This window comes from Sciurus vulgaris (assembly GCF_902686455.1).
Source record: "Sciurus vulgaris genome assembly, chromosome: X".
Taxonomy (NCBI): domain Eukaryota; kingdom Metazoa; phylum Chordata; class Mammalia; order Rodentia; family Sciuridae; genus Sciurus; species Sciurus vulgaris.
Window position 1 is genome coordinate 48,532,864 of NC_136471.1, and position 18,400 is coordinate 48,551,263.

An 18,400-nucleotide genomic window follows, 5' to 3' on the forward strand; every position below is an offset into this window, starting at 1 on the left:
TTGAGAATCGCCATAATGGAATATTACTCAGCCATAAAGAATAATAAAATTATGGCATTTGCAGGCAAATGGATGCAGTTGGAGAATATCATGCTAAGTGAGATAAGCCAATCTCAAAAAAACCAAAGGACGAATGATCTTACTGATAAGTGGATGATGACACATAATGTGGGTGGGAGGAGGCAAAAATGGAGGAAGGAGGGATTGTACAGAGGGAAAAGAGGGGTGGGAGGGGAAGGGGGGAAGGAAAAAATAACAGAATGAATCAAACACCACTATCCTATATAAATGTATGATTACACAAATGGTATGCCTTACTCCATGTACAAACAGAGAAACAACATGTATCCCATTTGTTTACAATAAAAAAAGATAAAGAAAAATAAAAATAAATAAAAATAAAAGTTCCTTCGCACTGACAAGGATTCCATGGCTAGAGTTCTTATCATCTGCTTATCCCACTCAATGATTACAGTGAGTGCTGGTTATTTGCTTCAGTGAGCTCTTGAAAAGTGAATGCCCTTCAGCACCAAATGTGAATTGTGAATATAATTGGTTAATGTTATACATTCCACCTTCAAGAATACTCTTTGTAATGGGAGGTTACGCTTTAGCAATCAGCATCTCCCTGGGGAAGGAAGTTAAGACTTGGAGACATGTGCTTTTCATTATGTAGTCAGACCCATGTAGAATGGGGGGAAATTGAAAGTCTCTGCTTTCCGTGGGATAATCAGAAAGAAATATGCATGAGTTCCTTTTGAGCACTATAAATCATTTACCAAACATTGTAATAAACAATTGTGCATAAATTTTTATAGAAAAAAGTGAACTATTAGTATAAATGGTAATAAGTTGTTTCATAACCCTCCACATACATTTACAAATTACACATAAAATTACTATTTGCTCTAGTGAAGTGGATTGAACACTAATCTTACATACATTCTTAAGAAGCTTAGATTGGTTCAAACTTATTTACCATACAGTAGTACATATACCTTAAAGATTTTGGTCTATGTTCCATATTGTTCTACTGGAAAATATTAATGGAATTGCCTAAGAAGAAAAATTGAAATGGTGTTAATCTCAGTATTAACGATTCTTCTGTAAGCACTGCAGTTCCAAAGAGAGTAGCAATTAGGATGATCACTTTGTGTGAAATTCACTTAAATAGAAAGCTGCTATTTTTGCAAGTATTTAAAATGTCTTAATTTAAAAAAGAAATAGCCATAGATTTATATACATTTCCTGAGAGAGGAATATAATTCATGTGATTATCACCTGGTCCAGTAAATTCAATTAGTGGACTGATTCTTGCACAGAATTTTGATGGATTTATGTTAGGGGAATCATTTACTGACTATGTAACAGTGGACCACCTCATGCATTGAATATAACCCTAGCTGCTCTGCAACTGAGGCTTATTTTAAAATGAACCTGTGTTCTTTTCCTCTTCTCCTTCTGCCCCTCCCTAACCTGGGGATGGGGAACCGGATTACCCTTTTTCTATCCTAGGCTGAGTTATTTGTCTTTGATCACAAACCAAGACATTTAGACTTCAGGGATGGCTCCAGAAGATCTAAGAAATGGCTATCTCCCAAATTAACAAGTGAATCACAACACCCCCTCCCACTCTCCCCACCAGGAACACCTAGAATCCATGTCTTCTTTAAAAATCCTATGTTCTCCCTGATGGGCAGAATCAAAGCCTCTGTGACAGGAGCCCTCTGTGCTTCTACTTTGCTATCAAACCAATATACCATTTTCTCCCCTTTTTCTCAAACCCATGTCTTGTAACCATGGTTCACTTTATGCTTTTGAATATAGTCCTTGCTGGTCTGCCACTGCAAGTTATTTTTAAAACAGATATGTTATTGATCTTTCTTTTTCCCTCCCTCTCTGTTTCAGGGGAACAAGATTATCTTTCTTCCCCATCCTAGGTAGATTTATCTGTCCTTCACCACATACTCATCACAGGAACTAAGTAATTCAGACTTTGAGGATGGCACCAGAATATCTGATATGACTGTCACCCAAATTAACAAGTGAATTAAAATTCCAGCATAAAACATGCAGAATGTAGCCTTTCAATCACCTCTTTAAAAATCCCATGCTTCCCTTGATGGAGAGAACAACTGTCTCTGGGACAGGAGTCCCCTGTGCTTCTTTAATAGCAAAGCAATAAAACTGCTTTTTCCATTATCTCAAAACTGTGTCCTCATTATTGGATTGGCATAGAGACGAGGACCCAACTTTCAGTAAGAAATTTTGGCACCCCAGATAGCACCCAAGAGCTGCCTCCACTCCAGCTTTCTTGGGAAGGCCTGATTCTTGAAGGAACCACACTTCCATGCTGAGGATGCAAGGTGCTGGTGAACTTATTGAGATCCAACTGCAAGAGTTAGGAGATGGGTGATTTTACCTCAGGTTGAAACAGAAACTATTTCGGTGAGTAAAGGGAGGGAATGAGGGAGCATCTCACAACTGCCAAAGCTCCTTTTATTTTGGCGAACTCTCACCTTCTCTCCCTGAACAGTATAGGTTGCTCCATCTTGGTCCTCTTTGAGAAAAGGGAAATGGAATTCAGGAAAGTCATGACAAACTTGGTCATCTAGTAAGTCCCTTGGTGTCCACACCATGACTCTTGATTCCACACATCTGATTCCTCTGTGGGGACATCTGGTCCCTCTGTGTAGGGCATATGTGGTGCCACTGGTATATGTGGAGCATGATTAAGTGACATGTGAGAATTTAGGATATTTGCTCCCTTCCGGTCTGTTCTAGGTTCTCATCTGTTTGTTGGCCTTGGGTTTGGGAATTCCCTCTGATCATCTGTGTTTTTGTTTGTATCTGTTATTGCCCCTTTTAAGACATGGACAAATGCTATGTTGATCCTATAGGTAGTCTCTTGTGAAAGATCTTGATAGTCTGTTTTAAAGGCTCCTCTCTGTCAGTCATGGTTTTAGGGATCCTCTATGGTTGTCTGTTTCTGTGTTTCTTTTTTGTAGAATATTTCACTTGGAGTTGGTCTGTCAGAGGTAAAGTAAGTGGAAGAAATTCAATATGTGCAGGTCTGTCTGTTTTAAAGGCTCCCATGTGTTGGCCATGGTTTGGGGGATTCTTTCTGGTGGTCTGTCTCTGTGTTTCGTTTTTTTGTGTCTGACACTGTCCCTTTAAGGCATGGGCCATTCTACGTTGATATTACTAGTTGCCTCTCAGGAAGAAAATTGTGACTGAATGGGCCATCTATAGTTAAAATTCTGTCTAAGAGTAAGATGCTTTTCTGTAAACACAATCTGGCCTTCTGAATGTTTTTTCTGGGTTATTATTCAATCTCATAGTTGGAGTTGTTCTGTCAGAGATAAAGTACATGGAAATTCTGTATGTATAGGCATTTATGCAATTGTAAGATAAAGAATCTGAACAGTCAAGTTGAAGGTGTAAGAAGGCACTGCCTCTGGTGTGCAAGGATAGGACAACAGAATAAAGTGTTTAAAAATATGTAAATCCTTTCAACTCAGTGTTGGCAGTCCCAGCACTGTTTTTCAGTGTTGCTCCAGTGACTGCAGATCATCTCACTGTGGATCAAGGACACCAGCCCTGGACTGGAAAAAAAATCCCAGGAAAGCTTCCTGGGCTGTAGAAAAATGGACAAGGGGAACCTGGCCTCTGCCTTGCCTTCCAGACCCTTTTGCCCATGGTGGGTGGGGTCTACTAGCCACAAAGAACATGACAGTAGTTTCCAATACTGTTAGTTTATGACCTGGGGACAGGAATAATCTCCTCTTTTAAGTTCTATCAGAACACCCCACTTGACCAGGGGATATCCATCACTGGGGCAAAGTAATTCCTGCTATAGCAGTTTCCCATCAAACTAAATGCATGGGGAGACTGGCAGGATAAACAACTGCACCCAGAAAAAAAACAGGAACTAGGGCCAACCTGTGCTTTGTTGACAGCCTCTATAAAGGGATCTTCAAGGAAGCCTAAAGAAAAGAGTGGAAAGGGACTCCTCTATTGAATATCAATATGCTTACTTACAAAAAAGCCCCTAGAAGAAACCCTGGGTACAGTTGACAGTGGGTAACTCCCTTAAAGTTGATGGCATTGTGATAATGATAAAGGAGACAGGTCAGGCTCAAAAATACCCTGCGCTCCAACCCCTTAAGTGGAATCTGGGAGAAAAATGATTAAGGCACAGTTTTTGTATATGCTAGATTATCCATAAAATTTGTTTTGTAAATTAAATGCACAGATAACATTCATAAGCATTGTTTCAGAATGAATTTAAAAAGGGTCTGAAACTAGAAAAAAGATGTAAGAAAGTTATAGGTATGGAAATATTTTTTGTATGGAAAATTACAAGGTAAAGAAAATGTTTCTGGATGAGAAAGTATTTTGTCTGGTAAAGTAATATTCTTGTGCTAAAGTCCAAGACGAAAGAGGACAAAATTAAGGATGTAAAGAAGTTGCAAATGTCTAAGTTCAGAAGGTTTGTGGAAGGTAAATCTCAAGAAGTTTGTGTATGTGATTAAATTGGCTATAATTATCACAAAGTTATTCAAATTCTAATGTATGAAGAAAAACTTGAAACATTGATCTACTCTTATCTATCGAGATAATTTTCGTGACTCTGTTAAGTTTTATTACTTAGGTAAACTAAGTCTTAAAGGAATTAAGGTTCGTACCTGCTTTAAAGTCTTCTAAATGATTACTTTGTAATGGGTTAAATAAACAACTGTTATTTTAGGTTATAACAATATAGTTGACACCCCAAATATGTAACTAGATATATGTATACATCTGAGAACTATATATGGGCCTTGTCTAATTGTTATATAAAAAATTAAAAAATGGAAATTTCTCTATCTAGGTTTACTGGCAAGGTAACTGATAAGTGCTCCCTTTTATACATTGTATCTAACATAGAAGGATCACACTGTCATTTGAAGACCTGTTTCATATCTATTTGCTTTGATTAAGTCTATTTCTGATCATTAACACTGCTTCCTAGATGTATAAGAGATTTAAGGCTATCCTTTGAGTTTTCCTAGTACTGCTAACCCATGCAGACCTGTGATTACTATGGATTTTAAATTTTACTCTAAATTTAAAAGTTAAATGTAAAGTTTAGGAGAGCTCTTTTCCAAGTTAGTGTTCTCCAAACTAAAACTGTAGCAATAGTCTCCTTCAGATTTATATCAAAATGACAAATTTGGTTGGCATTTATTTATGTAATTTAATGTTTCCTAACTGGATAAAGGTACCCTATTGCACCATTCTTGTTCAGAGAGACAGGACACCAGGGCCTTCAATAGGAAGCAGTGTTTATTTTGTGCCAGCACAGAACTCGGTGGAATTATATCCAAAGGTCAAGCCCCTTCATTGTAGTGGGGCTTTGCCTTATATACCCCTACTAGTGCCCTTCTCTCCTTCTCCACTACATACTAGTCCCTTTGTTTCCACTATATGGAAATATACATTTTCACGGATTTTTCTATACTACAAATTTGTAAGGAAGTTGGGGTAAAACTGCACAGGTGCATGGGACAGCCATGGCTGCAAGTGCTCATAGGCAGAGTGGCTAGCCTTGAGCAACAGAGTCAAGTTGCTTGGAGAGGTATGCCACTGGAGGATGCCTTGACCCTGACATCTAGATCAGCACTCCCACTGCAACACCAGTATACTCATGTACATAGAAGAATAAAGGCTTGGGCTGGGGATGTAGCTCAGTTGGTAGAGTGCTTGTCTGTCAAGCACAAGACCCTGGGTTCAATCTCCAGCAGTGCAAATAAATAAATAAATAAATAAAGGCTTGGACACATCGGGGAGTCCCAAGCCTAGCATGTTGATGAGAGCACACTTGATTTCCTCAAAGGACTTTTTGTTGGGCTGTTTCCTATGACAAATGTTCTTGCACTCCCTGCTTTGTGGACTCATAAAGATGTTTTGTTAAGATAGAAAAGTTAGGTATCCAGAATCTACAGAAATCTACCACCTCCAAGGAATTCTTGAAACTGGCATCAGGTTGACAGAAATGGAATTGAGCAGATGGCCTGCTTTCTCTTTGGGCTGAGTTGACATTGGTCCTGGATAGATGAAAGCTGAGGTATTTGACTTTTTCTTGACAGATTTGTGCCTTTTTCCTTGAAACTTTTCAGGCAGCTTCCATAGGAGTGTGAAGAGTTGCCATGTCCCTTCTATACAATCCTCCTGCATCTGTCTGGCCAGGTTGTTTATGCACTCAACCAGTGTACAGCTATGTTGGTCCACTGGGAAGGCTTTAAGTCAGAGGCTAACATGGTGCTGAAAATGGCTGGAGAATATTTGAATCCTTGAGGCAGTCTAGTCCATGTCAGCTGGAATTCATCCCCTTTCTCAGGGATTTTCTTATTGGAAGATGAAGATTGGTTGACTTAGAGGAGCCAGGTGAATAGAGAAGAAGGAACCCTTGAGGTTCAGACATGTGAAGAAGGCAGATTCAGTGGAGATGAGGCTCAAAAGATTATAGGAGTTATGGCTTGATTTACTGCTCTTAATTCTTGAACTGGACAATAATCATCTGTTCCTGGTGTTTTAATCAGCTATTTCGCTGCTGTGACTAAAAGACCCAACCAGAACAACTGTAAAGGAGGAAAGGTTTATTTGAAGGCTCACAGTTTCAGGAGTCTTAATACATAGAAGGCTGGCTCCATTCCTAGGGTCTCAAGGTGAAGCTGAACATCATGGCAGGAGAGAGTGGCAGAGGGAAGCACCTCACATTACATTTATCAGCAAGCAGAGAGAGAGCGAGAGAGACTCCACTTTCCAGATACAAAACATATACCCCATGGTCATGCCTCCAATTAACCACTTCCTCTAGCCACACCCCACCTGCCTCCAGTTACCACTAAGTTTATTCCATTAAGGATTAATTCACTGACTAGGTTAAGACTCTCACAACCCAATCATATCTCCTCTAAAACTTCTGGCATTGTCTCACATGTGAGCTTGGGGAGCGGGGGACACCTCATATTCAAACCATAATACCTGGTTCTGGACTGGCAGGAGAGGCATGCTCCAGGCTGACAGGCAAGGTTGGAGGATTCCATACTTGAGAAGCCTTTCCAGGTACCTCTGTATCCCAATATGTGCCTTGTGAGGAATGAAATATTGCTTTGGTGGGCAGGTGCAGTCCTTGGCTTTAATTCTACTATTGTTGGGGGTATGTTTTGGGCCCATCCAGGAGGACTGTCCTCAGCACATGCCCCCAGGCACCTTGAATGGAAGCTCAGGTCCCTGTTGTGGACTTTGGACAAGACACCTCTACAGGTGATGCTCTTCTCCTTGGGGGACTGTGAACATCAGAATTTTTTCTTCTGGCTTTCCTAGGGTCAGGGCAGCCTGACCACAATAGTTGAAAATTATCTGGGCCTATAGTTTTCCCAGTAGGTCCTGACCCATTGGAGCCACAGGATAGTCCAGGAGGTATAGGAATTCATGAATAACTTCATGGCTGTCTAAATTTTATTGTCAGGGCAGAAAGAAGGGGTAATGAGCTTGGCTACCTGTAGCTCCCCAAATAGTGGCTTGTCTCTGCAAGAGGGGTTGGGTCACCATGAAATGTTTTGCACCAGTATCAACCATGAAGCTCATGGGCCAGCCCCACACAGTCATTCAGACCATAGGCTCCTGGGGACCTAACAAAATGGAACCCAATTAGTCCTAGTCTTCTTCATAGTTTCCCATGGTGGTCAATCCAACAAAATTACCCTCCAGGACTTACATACAGTTTCTGTGGTGGTTGGTACTGTCCTTGAATCACTTGGCCCCTCCCTCTTCTTCCAGGGACTGGGCCTCTGACTGTTGGGGTCACTTGTTCTTCCAGTGACCTTAATAGCAGCAAGCACATTGGTTCCACCTTAATCTCCCCTCTGAGCAAGGTGGTCCTACTTGTCATCTCCTTCTTTGGCTTCAGCTCCAGCCTGACAGGATACCTCTCCAGGGGTGTGACTGTTCCACTAGGGTGGCAGCAAGCAGATCTACCTTCCTCTTCATTCTCTAGTCTGCCTCACACCAGGCTTCTTGGTTTTGGTTGACAAATACTTTCGTTGCAACTTCCAATGGCTCACATTCATTCCAGCAAAGCCCTTGCACTTCTTCAGTTTATACTGGATGTCTTCCTTGACCTGACAAAAGCCGAATTAACTATCCACTGGTTTTCAGCTGCTTCTGGGCTGAAGTGGGTATAAAGATGGAATGCTTCCCATAGCCTCTAGTAGAATTGACTTAGTCTCTCTTCTGGTCACTGGAGCACCTCTGAGGTCTTGCTCATGTTCACAGCCTTTTCATTTCCTTCTTTCATGCTGCCCAACACCACCTCTCAATAATGCTCAAGCATCTGAAATCCCAGGTCATTGTTGTGACCCTACTGGAGATTTTTCTCAGGGAATTGACTCTGGGCATAAGCCTGGACATTCACAGTTACAGCCAGGGCGTGTTTGTCCAGCCACTTTAATACAGCCTAGGTAATTTGGTGACATACTTCAGTGTTAAACTGAGTCAGGAGTAGCTGGCAGCAATTAGTTCAAGTGGGCTTGTAGATCTGAATGATGGATTGCATTAAATCAGTCACAGTCTGAGGCTTGTCAGTGAAGGAACAGGTGTGGTTTCTCCAATTCAGGAGATCCGTGGTAAAGGTGCGTTGTCCCCCTTGCACCTGACCATCTTGATCATAGTTGATGGGCCCCTAAGTTTCTTTCAATGGCATCTGCAAAGCACCTTGGCATCTATTGGGAGGGGGACTGCCAGCAGGGTCCTCCTGACACTTCCCACCCAAAGTATACAGGGTTAAAACTGGTGGCTCCAGGGTGGCTAATGTCAGGGCCATTTGGGGTGGCTTCATGGGAGGAGTGGTCTTAGGGGGTGAGCAGCCTTTGGCAGGGTTCTGGCTTCAGTAGGTGCAGGAACTGCAGGCAGTAGCAAGGGATTCGGGGGTGCATAAGGTCAGGGAATCTCCTCAGATAGAATGGGCTTCTTGGGTTCTAATCAGCATTTTGAGGGAGCCATCACCAGGGCCATCATAAATTTGCAGATCTCTTCCAGACAAGCCTTTAGATGACATGGCCAAGAGAGGACCAGGTCTTGCTAGCAACCAATATAAGGAAACTGGTCAATGTTCCCAATGTCCCCTATAATGACCCTAAGTACTTTGCTAACTAGCTCTTTGTCTAGGGACCCCTTGGTGAGCCAGCCTACTCCGAATGAGGGGCAATCTATTTCACAAAAGATCTAGAGTTTTCTAGGAGTCAACTTAACCCCATGGTCTCTAGAATATCCCTTTTTAAAATTACTTACCATACACTCTAGGGGTATACACTTACTCTGTAACACATTTCCTCCACCTAAAAGACAACAGTCACACACAGAAGGAAGGGGAAGAGGAAGAAGAGTGTACAATCACTTCAACCATCTCTGGCCACTCCCCTATTGGGGATGTTTCAGGCACCTCTTATCATTGGCACGTTGGTATAAACCCCTAACCTGGACCAGGCTCAAAGACATTGTGGAGAGCCTGGCACTGCCATAAGCTGTGTGAGGATCACCAGAGAAACTCGGATCCATACTCACTCCTCTGGGCTTAGCCTGCGTCATCCAATTGCCACTGACTTGCACCCAGTCTCCAACCTTCCACCCAGCACCTTAGAGTTGTGGCTTCGTCTAGTGCAATCAAGACTGGTGGGGCCACTCTGAGAGTGGATCAGGCTCTCCTTCTGCTGATTTAGGGCAGGTCTACCTCTTGAACCTAGGTTTCTACCTGTCCAACAGGCAGAGCTGCTTGAGCTGGTTCCTGCAGCCCAACTGGGTTCCCTTGTGTTCTTGGGGTCTTTATGCTGGCACACCAGGAGGGTTAGTCCACTACAGATCAATCAGTCCTCTGGTGCCAGGTGAGGTCACCTCCCCTGGAATCCTAGAACCTGTACCCTGGTGACAAAGGAGGTGTTATCATTGCCTCTGAATGCTAGACATGAACTCTCTAGAAATGTTGCAGGATTCATATACAGAGAGACAGGGCACTGGGGTGTTCAACAGGCAGCAGTGTTTATTTTATGCCAGCACAGAACTTAGGGGAATTACATCCAAAGACTGAGCCTGTGAATGCACTGGGGCTTTGCCTTATGCTCCTCTCTCCCTCCTCAGTACATACTAGTCCCTTTGTTTCCCCTATATAGAAAAATACATTTTTTTGTGGGTTTTTCTATACTATAAATTCATAAGGAAGTTATGGCAGAGCTGTGCAGGTACACAGAGGGGAGGGGTCAGCAGGGTTGTGTATGTGCCCAGAGTATGGGCAGAGTTGCACATATGCCCAGACAATGCTATGTCGCTTCTCTTTGTCTAGGGAATGCAAGTGCACATGATTAGTATAGCGCTAGCTATGCCACCTAGACTTTATTTGAAGAGGGCTCCTGTCATAGCCTGTTGTCAGTTATACATAAAATTTAGTGTTCCTTTACACTGAATGGGAATTTAAATGTATTTTTGGAAGGCAATAGGGGGAGACTGATTTGTTCAAAGGTTGACAATGTGGACCATGAAAATATTCTGCCACCTTTTCCACAAAAGGGAAATTAAGAGCTCTTATAGTTTTGTTTGATTATGTTGTGAATGTAATATTGTATCATTAATTGATATTCAGATAGACTCAAAAATGATACATGAAAACTGATACATGATATTTTTTAAAAGGGTAAAGATGAGATTCAGAAACAAAACACTTTTTAAAATTGCTAATAGGCCAGCCTCACTGAGTTAAGGCTCTGCCTCTTGTCCTTCTCCATGTTAGGATGACTCTGAAGTAGGCTAGAATTAAGTTGTGTTAAAAAGATAGATTTTTTTCGGTGGTTGTTATAAAGATTACTGTGATCTCAAAGTAAACAGGGGATATAATATAAAACTTAAGTCAAAGTTTGGGTAAATTGAAAAAAGGTATTTAGGTTTGTAAAAGAGTTTTAAAAGAACATAAAACTTGTATGTAATTGAGTTGATAAATATATGGGTATTTATAGAGGTTAAATAGACATCGAAGACACATTAGTGTTCATTTTGTATTTTCCTTGTAAAACTTTATAACTGTTGCCTGTTAGTGTTTTGCAGAAGTATTACTTCTAGCAGAACATCCTTAATTAATTTGAGACAATAAGCCATCACCTATAGAACAGATAGAATATTAATGCTGACTTCTGGTACTAATACTGACCCCAATTAAAAGAAAAGAGTAACTGTAAAATTATAGATATTGAAGTTGTAACCACTTTAAGACTGGTAAAACTGGCCTGCTGGATATTTAAAACCCAAAACTTAGAGACCAAAGTCAATGAAGGGCCAAGGAAAGAGCAGTCAATATTTTGGCCCTTGCCCTCTAAGGTTAGCCAAGACCCAGAGAATGATGGGATCCCTCTCTGGGTCCTGCAACTCCAGTGAGTCACTGGATCTGCAGATTAGAGGTATTTAGAGGACCCTAAAGTGGAGGTCATTGGGAGGAGGCAATGTCCCTGATACTCCCAAGGAAAGCCATGTATGGTCAGCAAGACTCTGACCCATCCTGGCAGATGGCATTACTTGTAGAGGAAAACTAAAGGAGCCAAGACACTTCACACATGTTCCCTAGAGTGATCTCCGAGGAACCTCAGTTGTCTCTTAACAGTGGGTAGGAACAAGGTCTGTTTTGACGAACTAGGTCTTAAACACCTGACAGGAGAGTACAGCCAAAGCAGAGTCCTATATGGGCACTTAAAAGGAAGGAAATGTATTTTTAATGTAACTTAAGATGTGCACTTTCATCAACCCTACCAAAAGTAAGCAAAGCTGAAGTCTATAAAGAAGGGTTCTTGTGTGGGAGTGCCTAATAATAATGATCACAAAGAATTCTAGAGTCACAGGTTTGTTCTGAGTCAGTTTGAGTGTAATCTCATAGACGTACAAATCTTCACAAATTCCTACATATATAAACTTGATCTGTTTTTCACTGGCATGATTATGGGTTACTGTCTTCACAGTTTTCAGACTGGCTGAAATACTAACTGTTTTTATGCTGATTGTTAACAAAAAAGTAGTTCTTTGCTGTCTTGTTTACTGTCATCTTATCTGATCCCTGTCCTACATATGCCTTGTCTAGCTGCCAATGTGAACCTCTGTACTGCCATGATGCTGAATACACTTAACTGTCCATGCCCCACCTGATATAGAACAAGGACTTTGGATCACTTCCTGCAACTTTGCCCTCTCTCAACAGGAAGCAGCTTGGAGATGTCCTTGCCTGTTTCCCATAAAAATGGGATGTAGAAATTTACAGTGGGGAAATGTAACAATGGTCCACTTGATGTTTTGAATATAGCATTTGGTGCTGCCACTGAGAATATTTTTGAAAGGACCACTTTCTTTCTCTTCCCCTCTCCTTCCTCCTCCCTAATCTCTCCCCGTCCCTAATCTTGGGGAAAATAAGATTACCTTTCTTCCCCATCTTAGGTAGAGTTATCTGTCCTTCACCACACACTCACCACAGGAACTAAGTAATTCAGACTTTGGGGATGGCACCCAAATATCTCAGAAATGACCATCACCCAAACTAGGAAGTGACTTAAAATTCTAGGAGAGAACATGTTGAATGTAGCCTTCAAATCACCTCTTTAAAAAAACCCTGCTTCCCTTGATGGAGAGAACCACAGCCTCTGAAACAGGGGTCCCTGTTTTTCTCTTTTGCCAGTGAAGCAATAAAACTTCTTTTTCCTTTTTCTCAAAACCATGTCCTTGTTATTGGATTGGCATTTGGGACAAGGACCCAGCTTTCAGTACTGTTTTAGTCAGCTTTTTCACTGCTGTAACTATAATATCTGACCAGAACAATTGTAGAGGAGGAAAAATTTATTTGAGGGCTCACAGTTTCTTACTCCATAGAAGACTAGCTCCCTTCCTTGGGGCTCAAGGTGAGGCAGAACATCATGGCAGAAGAGTGGGGCAGAAGGAAGCAGCTCCCATGGTGATCAGAGAGCAGAGAGATAGATCTCCACTTGCCATATACAAATATATACCCCAAATCCATACTCTCAATCACCCAAATGCCTTCAATTATTACCTCTCAATTAATCACATCAGGTGATTAATTCACCTTTGGGTTAAGGCTCTCATAACCAGATCATTTTCTCTTTGAACTCTCTCACACTGTATCACATGTAAGCTTTTGGAAGATACCTCACATCCAAACCATAACAAGTACCAACTACTTCGAGGGAAGGAAATATCAATGCTAAGAAATAAGTTTGCAACTAATCTCTCATTGCAAGCTTGTGTTAATACTGTTTAATATACAATTTAGAAGTTTTATATACAAATTTAGAAATTGAATTATGAACTTATTTTTATACAAAATACACAATTTTTTCCTTTTTAGTAACCACTTATCTTCATTTTTCATTATGGAACAGCCAAAAACCCAGTCTTTAAAGGCATGCTACACAGAACATGTTAATCTACAAAGGATAGGATGACCCAAATTATATTCAGGCCATCCTATTGGGAAACCAGATCAGAACTGACCAAGGATTGGTTATTGAAGTATTACACTTTGAAAACTTGCTCTGTGGATTAAAAAAGGATTAAAAAATTTCCTTGTTCATGGCACTAAGAAACCAAGTGAAAAATATTACAGATGGACCACACCAATGTTTGATTTTGCTGAGATCTCCCACCAGAACATGAAAGTAGAGTTAAGAGCAGGGGTTAAGATCTTTTGATATTTTAAAAATAAATTATGTAGTAATAAGAAATTAGACATACCACACTCTTCCATTTGGTACAAAAACAAATTGACAATTAAGACTATTTAAAAGAAATGCTCACTGTAAAGAGGGAAGTAGTGGTAACACTTTACAGCAAAATTTTCTGCATTCCCAATTAGCATTTCTATTCTTCCGTGATACACACTCACATGGTAAAACTTGTTGAGCTTTCGCCAGGGACAGGAGATGAAAAACATCATGTCCTGCTCAGCTAATTAAGCTCAGTGAACATTCTTGGAATGGGTCCATAAACGCTGGCCATTTTTTTGTTAAACATCTGCAAACTGCAGGATTCCTCAGTCTTCAGTCATAGTTTTTGCTCAAACTCTTAAAGCTGGGTAGTCCCATTTTGGCTCTTCTCAGTGCTTAGGTGAGTGCTAATTATCAAAGTTTGGAATGACATCATAAGAGTAAACACTGTAGCCTTTGGATGTATAGTAGGCTGTACACAGATGGTAAAATCCTGGCAGGAACACCACAATGCCAATGATCAGGATAAGAATCACTTGGTCTGCCCCCACTTTGCTAATGTAGCCTGACAGCAGGATAGAGCCTAAAATAATGGGAAAGGTGTAAATCAAAAACAGCATAATGATAAGTGCTAGGCCTTGTAAGGGATCTTAGGAGGGTTTTTCTTAAACTGAAGGTCAATGTAGCCATTGTCTGTGCAGGAGACACTTGAATATTTTACTTTACTACTGGGGATTCCAGTAGCTAGGTTTGTACAAGATAGCATCATTTACACACTGACATAGCTATAGTACTATTTTCCTGCTCATCTCCAGACATTGCCGCGTGGAGAAGAACTGTTGCAAATTTAGACCAAAATCAAACAAAGCTGGTTTCTAAAAAGCAGCCAAACTGCTCAAAGCTACTTCACACCAAGAACTAGGATGTGCTTGCTTTAGGCAGGAGTGCTGGCTCCTGACAAGGAGGGCATGTTGCTCCCACCCTGCCTCAGGCACATATTACCAGAGCACTTCACCAAGCTACCCTCTTTAGATAAACTTGCCCACAGCTAGTGGCCTAGAGGTCCCAGGCTGCATGGCATGGCTAGCCTTACTGGCACACTTAAAATATACGATTCTATAAAAGTCATAAATAATTATTTTGTTGACAAAACACTGAAACAGTATGTTCTGGTTTGGTCCTCTTGCAAAAATAAGCTTTGGAAAAATAAAAAGTCCCTATGTGCTATTGTATTGCAACATCAATTAAAAGTAGGATGTCAACAAAAGTATTTAATAATTTGCTTTACTGTCCAGAACAGAGTTCTGCTTTCAGCTTATCTTAAGAATGGTTGTCAAAACCAACAGCCCTACTCCCCTCAAATAAAACTATTATTCAAATGCCCCAAAGGCTAGATATTTGTGAATTTTCAGTAGAATAACAAAGCAAAAATACCAGGTTTATTACTACTAGGTTTTGTTGTGATAGACAAAAATGATTAAATGTATCCTAAAGAGAAACCTTTATAAAAGTATAAGATTCTATAAAGAATCTCAAGAAACCATGAGTGGAAAATTTGCAGAAAGGTATTAGTATTATAGAATATTTTGAAGGAATTTTCTTGAGAAATAGTAAAATCTGGGGTAGACTGTATTGTTGTTAATTGCCTATTGTAAGAGCAGCATGAGGAATATGATATTTGAATAGGGATTTCAGCTACCAAACACACTTTATTGTGAGACCTCTTTATTCCTGAAAAATGAAAGTACAGTTCTTTGGTGCTCACATTATTGAGGCACTTTTCTTGAATCTAGTGGAGGATTCAGTGTGCTGTTAGACCAATATATTTTCTAGAGTCTAATCAAGTTTTTATCCTCTGTCAGTATGACAAGCTGGGCAGTGACAGAATATGCCATAGATTGAGGCACACATATTTGCCATTTATTGAAAAGTAGATTTCTTCTATAACATTTTCCCCTTCCCAGTAAAGAACCCTACAAAATATTTCTACCATCACTAATATTTGAGAGTGTCTCGTATCTAACAAGGCTCAGTACAACAGGAAAATTGTTGCTTATCTGAAATTTTTATCTATTAGAATAAACATAAGTGGAGTTTTCACTTAACATTATATATTTGTAGCTTTAGGTTTGCTTTATGTTTGCATAAGTAAAATTGTTAACTACAAACCCATTGTTCATCTTAGAGAAATAATACACACACACACACACACACACACACACAAACACACCATAAAAGTATTCATAAAAGTACTCAGCAGGGCTATTTATATTTCTTGCATAAGTATTTAGCTTTTTGTAACTTCAATGTGTATATTTTAAAGGCATAAATATAGAGAGATCTATGTGTTTGAAATATAAATGATATATATGGGTTAGCATGTATCTGTATATTATTATATATGCCATGAACTAAGTGGTGATGTTTAATTGTATAGCCTGTAATGTAATTTATTCAGACTATATTTTTGTACAGAGCAGTGAACACTAACATGCCTCTGTGTCCTCTTTAATGCCTAAAACTTTTTTCTAGAAATGTCATCTGTATTAAAAACTATGCTTCAGTCTCTTTGTGCTGTTAATTTGCCCTCTGCTATTCTATATTATTTTTTGATGTTGTGTTTAATACTTCAATATAAATTTATGATATCCTAGTTACTTTTAATAGTGGGAAAACTGTTCATCATTCCAGTGATTTGGGGTTTGCAGTTTCATGATCGGTTCTTCATTTCATGATTTTTGTAGTTGACATGAAGTTAGTTATTTGGAAAAAATAAAAATATAAGTGGTTTCACTGAAAAAAAGAAATATTAAAAACTTTCTGCTTTCTAAGGATATTTAATTAATATGAAATATCACATAATAAATAGACTTTTCGCAACTGCTGAGATAACCATGTTTTTCAGCTTTTTGAAGTACAATGGACAGATAAAAATTATATAAATTAAACGTGTATGATGTGATGTTTTATATATATGCAATGTGAAATGATTGCTACAAGCTAATTAACATATTAGTATTTCAGATGGTTGCTTTTTGGATGATGAGAATATTTAAGATCTTCACTTTTAGAAAATTTGAAGTATATGATACATTAGTATCTATAGTTACCATGCTGAATATTAATGTCCAGAACTGGCCTCCAGACCTTATTCTTCTTAAAACTGTAAGTTTTTATCCTTCAACCAACATCTACCCATTCCCCTCACCCCAACCCTGAAAACTATGATTCTGCACTTTATGAGTTTAACTTTTAAAATTTCATATATAAATGGGATCATACAGTACTTATCTTCCTGTGTCTAGCTGATTTCACTTAACATAACGTCTTCTAGTTTCATACGTATTGTTGCAAATAGCACATTTTCTATCATTTCCCAAGCTGAATAAATATTTCAGTGTGTGTGTGTGTGTGTTTGACATTTTCTCTAACCATTCTTCTGTTGATGGACAATTAAGTTGATTCCATGCCTTGGCTTTTGTGAATAATACTGTGATAAATAAGGGAAGGCAGCTATCTCTTCAAAATAGATAGTTTATTCCCTTTGGATATACAATTAGTAGTGGGATTGTTGGATCGCATGTGGTATTTTTAGTTTTTTGAGGAATCTTCATAATGTTTATCATAATGGCTTCAAAAATTTACATTCCCACTGATAATTTATAAGTGTTCCCTTTTTCTACATTCTTGCCAATACCTGTCATCTTTTGACATTTAATTAATAACCAACGTAACAGGTATGTGGTTATATCTTGTGGTTTTGATTTGCATTTCCCGATGATGAATGATGTTAACAAACTTCTTATGTACCTGTTGGCCATATATGTGTCTTTCTTGGCAAACTGTCTATTCAAGGGTAGGCAGTTATCACAAATAGGATTATGATGATGATGATGATCGTTATTTGCTATTGAGGTATATGAGATCCTTATATTTTTTGAATATTAATATTATTATGGTTGTCCCCCAGAGTTTCATGTGCTGAAAGCTTGGTTTCCAGTGTGGAGTATTGAGGTAGGAGACACTTTAAGAAGTGGGACCTAATAAAAGGTAATTATGTCATAGGGGCTCCATCCTCATGCACAGATTAATGCTGTGCTATGGTTTGGTTGGGCATTTCTCCCCCAAGAGCATATTCATTGGAAGCTCATCAGTCTCAATGTTAAGAGGTGTTGGGACCTTTAAGATATGGGGCCTAGTAGGAGGTCCTTAACCCATTGGAAGCATACCCTTGGGATGGATTAAGGTACTTCTTATGGGGTCCCAGTAAGTCCACAGTATATATCTGGCTTCCTGTCTCATCATGTGACCTCTCCCTCTCTCACAAGCTTCCACCTTTGTGATGCCATCTGTCATGAGGCCCTCACCAGAACCAAGACAATGTTAGTACCATGCCCTTGACCCTCCGAATTTTAAGCTAAATAAACTTATTTTCTTTAGAAGTTATCCAGCTTCCAGCATTTTATTATTTAGACTAACACGTGCTGTCTTGTGAGAGTGGGTCTGTTCTAGTAGGAGTGGATTAGTTCACATTAGAGCACGTTGCTATGAAAAGAGTGATCCTGACCTCTCCCCAGTCTTTTATTTCCATTTGAACTTGTCCACATGTGCTC

General features: G+C 39.6%; 1 pseudogene across 1 annotated transcript; it reads right to left on the bottom strand.

Annotated features, from left to right (window-relative positions):
* Positions 1-14,194: 14,194 nt before the first annotated feature.
* Positions 14,195-14,556, bottom strand: LOC306651089 (transmembrane protein 230-like; annotated as a pseudogene). The gene has a single exon. The product of its transcript is annotated as a transmembrane protein 230-like (transcript).
* Positions 14,557-18,400: the final 3,844 nt, after the last annotated feature.